The sequence below is a fragment of the Panulirus ornatus genome, chromosome 66 (genome assembly GCF_036320965.1).
Source record: "Panulirus ornatus isolate Po-2019 chromosome 66, ASM3632096v1, whole genome shotgun sequence".
In the NCBI taxonomy this organism is placed as follows: Eukaryota; Metazoa; Arthropoda; class Malacostraca; order Decapoda; family Palinuridae; genus Panulirus; species Panulirus ornatus.
The window spans coordinates 5,121,447-5,126,446 of record NC_092289.1 but is presented as its reverse complement, the minus strand read 5'-3'; positions in this window follow the sequence as shown (position 1 = coordinate 5,126,446).

Below are 5,000 nucleotides of genomic sequence, written 5' to 3'. Positions count from 1 at the left end.
AATTTGTATATCTCGCTTGTGCTATATAGTTAAATTTATATAGCTTGATAGTGGTGCTATATAGTTGAATTTATATAGCTTGCTGGTGGTACTATATACATAAATTTATATGACTTGCTGGTGGTGCTCTATAGTTCAATTTATATACCTGGCTGGTGCTATATAGTTCAATTTATATACCTGGCTGGTGCTATATAGTTCAATTTATATACCTCGCTGGTGCTATATAGTTCAATTTATATACCTCGCTGATGCTATATAGTTCAGTTTATATACCTCGCTGGTGCTATATAGTTCAATTCATATACCTCGCTGGTGCTATATAGTTCAATTTATATACCTCGCTGGTGCTATATAGTTCAATTTATATACCTGGCTGGTGCTATATAGTTCAATTTATATACCTGGCTGGTGCTATATAGTTCAATTTATATACCTCGCTGGTGCTATATAGTTCAATTTATATACCTCGCTGATGCTATATAGTTCAGTTTATATACCTCGCTGGTGCTATATAGTTCAATTCATATACCTCGCTGGTGCTATATAGTTCAGTTTATATACCTCGCTGGTGCTATATAGTTCAATTTATATACCTCGCTGATGCTATATAGTTCAGTTTATATACCTCGCTGGTGCTATATAGTTCAATTCATATACCTCGCTGGTGCTATATAGTTCAATTTATATACCTCGCTGGTGCTATATAGTTCACTTTATATACCTCGCTGATGCTATATAGTTCAGTTTATATACCTCGCTGGTGCTATATAGTTCAATTCATATACCTCGCTGGTGCTATATAGTTCAATTTATATACCTCGCTGGTGCTATATAGTTCAATTTATATACCTCGCTGGTGCTATATAGTTCAATTCATATACCTCGCTGATGCTATATAGTTCAATTTATATACCTCGCTGGTGCTATATAGTTCAATTCATATACCTCGCTGATGCTATATAGTTCAATTTATATACCTCGCTGGTGCTATACAGATAATCTGTGCCAAGAGAAAACGAGAGTTTTGCTCGCGGCGAGTGCGAAAGAAAACGGCGGTGGGGAGAGAAAACAGGTCAGGCCGGCGTCATAGTTCTGGTGAAAAGTGGACCACAGGTGAGAGGTGGAGGGAGGTGGAGGGAGAGGGAGGGTCAGTTAGTGAGAGTGAGGGAGAGGCGGCACGTGATTCAAGGTGGGGGGGGGGAGGAGGGAGGGTGAGGAGGGGAGGTCTTCTGTGCGCTGGGGAGTCATGCTTGTGACGACATACCGTGTGACGTAATGGTGCCATGCGCTCTGCTCCTCCTGCGCCGCCGCCGCCGCCGGCACTCTGTGTGTGTGTGTGTATGCTCCAACGCTGTGTGTATGTGTGTGTTGTATGCTCCAACACACTGTGTATGTGTGTGTCTTGTATGCTCCAACACACTGTGTGTGTGTGTGTGTGTGTGTTGTATGCTCCAACACTGTGTGTGTGTGTGTGTGTTGTATGCTCCAACACTGTGTGTGTGTGTGTGTGTGTGTGTGTGTTGTATGCTCCAACACTGTGTGTGTATGTTGTATGCTCCAACACTGTGTGTGTGTATGTGTTGTATGCTCCAACACACTGTGTGTATGTGTGTGTTGTATGCTCCAACACTGTGTGTGTATGTGTTGTATGCTCCACCACTGTGTGTGTATGTGTTGTATGCTCCAACACTGTGTGTGTATGTGTTGTATGCTCCAACACTGTGTGTGAATGTGTTGTATGCTCCAACACTGTGTGTATGGTGTATGCTCCAACACTGTGTGTGTATGTTGTATGCTCCAACACTGTGTGTGTATGTTGTATGCTCCAACACTGTGTGTATGTGCTATATGCCCCAGCGCTGTTTATATGTTGTATGCTCCAACACTGTGTGTGTATGTTGCATGCTCTAACACTGTGTATATGTATGTAGTATGCTCCAACACTGTGTGTGTATGTATGTAGTATGCTCCATCACTGTGTGTGTATGTATGTAGTATGCTCCAACACTGTTTATGTATGTAGTATACTCCATCACTGCGTGTGTATGTATGTAGTATGCTCCAACACTGTGTGTATGTATGTAGTATGCTCCAACACTGTGTGTGTATGTATGTAGTATGCTTTAGTAACACATGTGCTGTATGCTCCAGTAGCACAAGTGCTGTATGCTACAACACCATTTATGTGTGTAGTATGCTCCAGTAACACATGTGAAGTATGCTCCAGCACCATTTATGTGTGCAGTATGCTCCAGTAACACATGCTGTATGCTCCAGCACCATTTATGTGTGTAGTATGCTCCAGTAACACGTGAATTATGCTCCAGCACCATTTATGTATGTAATATGCTCCAGCAATACATGTGAACTATGCTCCAGCACCATTTATATATGAATAATGCGACAGCAACACATGTGAAGTATGCTCCAGCACCATTTATTATGTAATATGCTCCAGCAATACATGTGAAGTATGCTCTAGCACCATTTATTATGTAATATGCTCCAGCAATACACGTGAAGTATGCTCCAGCACCATTTATTATGTAATATGCTTCACCAATACATGTGAAGTATGCTCCAGCAGCACATGTGCTGTATGCTCCAACAATATGTATGTATGTAGATGCTCCAGCAACACATGTGAAGCATTCTCCAGCAACACATGTGTTGTATGCTCCAACACTATGTATGTATGTAGTATGCTCCAGTGCCATGTATGTAGTATGATCCAGTACCATGTCCGTAGTATGCTCCAGTACCATGTACGTAGTATGCTCCAGTACCATGTATGTTGTATGCTCCAGTACCATGTACGTAGTATGCTCTAGTACCATATATGTTGTATGCTCCAGTACCATGTACGTAGTATGCTCCAGTACCATGTATGTTGTATGCTCCAGTACCATGTACGTAGTATGCTCCAGTACCATGTATGCAGTATGTTCCAGTACCACGTACGTAGTATGCTCCAGTACCATATATGTTGTATGCTCCAGTACCATGTCCGTAGTATGCTCCAGTACCATGTATGTTGTATGCTCCAGTACCATGTATGCAGTATGCTCCAGTACCATGTACGTAGTATGCTCTAGTACCATGTATGTTGTATGCTCCAGTACCATGTATGTTGTATGCTCCAGTACCATGTATGTTGTATGCTCCAGTACCATGTATGCAGTATGCTCCAGTAACATGTATATAGTATGCTTCAGTACCATGTACGTAATATGCTCCAGTACCATGTATATAGTATGCTTCAGTACCATTTATGCAGTATGCTCCAGTACCATATCCGTAGTATGCTCCAGTAACATGTATGTAGTATGCTCCGCCACCGCAGGAGCAGTATGCCACAGCACCACCACGTGTACAGTATGCTCCAGCCCTCACATAGGGTATGCTCCGGGAGGTGTGGTGGATCATTGCAATCCTCGGGGCTGGTTGGGAGGTACTACCGGGCGTCCGTCAGCTACGATAGGTGACAGGCTTCGAAACCGTCACCCTCACAGAGGTTACGTATGTCGTGTGCGTCACACTGGCTTCGTCACCTTGCGTCACGCTGCGTCACCTCACGTTGTGACGTGTAAGGTGTTCTTGAGGTGGGCGGGAGTGGGTGATATGCAGGAGGCGGTCGGAGAGGCTGGTAGACTGGTAGGATGGGCTGGTAGACTGGCAGGATGAGGCAAGATGGGCTAGTAGACTGGCAGGATGGGCTAGTAGACTGGCAGGGTGGGCTGGAAGACTGGCAAGATGGGCTGGTAGGCTGGCAGTATGTGCTGGTAGCCTGGCAAGATGGGCTGGTAGGCTGGCAAGATGGGCTGGTAGGCTGGCAGTATGTGCTGGTAGCCTGGCAAGATGGGCTGGTAGGCTGGCAAGATGGGCTGGTAGGCTGGCAGTATGTGCTGGTAGCCTGGCAAGATGGGCTGGTAGGCTGGCAAGATGGGCTGGTAGGCTGGCAGTATGTGCTGGTAGCCTGGCAAGATGGGCTGGTAGGCTGGCAAGATGGGCTGGTAGGCTGGCAAGATGGGCTGGTAGGCTGGCAAGATGGGCTGGTAGGCTGGCAGGATGGGCTGGTAGACTAGCAGGATGGGACGGTAGACTGGTAGGATGGGCTGGTAGACTGGTAGGATGAACTGGTAGACTGGCAGGATGGGACAGTAGACTAGCAAGATGGGCTGGTAGCCTAGCAAGATGGGCTGGTAGACTAGTAGGATGGGCTGGTAGCCTAGCAAGATGGGCTGGTAGACTCAGGGCTGGTAATGGGATGGTGGTAGACGGCAGATGACCGCTACTGGCTCGAACTCACTCTATCTCTAAATGGAAGACATCTTGGAGTAGATTAGATACTAGAGATAGTACACCAAGGTACATGAGAACCATGCATTCATGTACCTACGGGGAGCTGGGCTGGGATCTGGTAAAAGACACCCCTGATACTGGTGGCTGGGATGAAAGACACCCCTGATACTGGGTGGGACTGGTACACCCTGATACTGGGGCTGGACTGTAAAAGACACCCTGGTAGACTGGGGCTGGACTGTTAAAGGACCCCCCTGATAGAGGGCAGGATGTGTTAGACCCCCAGGTGATACTGGCTCGAACTAAAAGACCCAACGACAGACTTTGGGCTAACTGTATAAATAGTACACCATTACATTAAACAGATCAGATACTGGGGCTGGACTGGTAAAAGACCCCAGAATACTGGGGCTGGACTGTAAAAGACACCCCTGATACTGGGGCTGGACTGTAAAAGACCCCCAGATACTGGGGCTGGACTGTTAAAGACCCCCAGATACTGGGGCTGGACTGTAAAAGACCCCCAGATACTGGGGCTGGACTGTAAAAGACCCCCAGATACTGGGGCAGGACTGTAAAAGACCCCCAGATACTGGGGCTGGACTGTAAAAGACCCCCAGATACTGGGGCTGGACTGTAAAAGACCCCCAGATACTGGGGCTGGACTGTAAAAGACCCCCAGATACTGGGGCAGG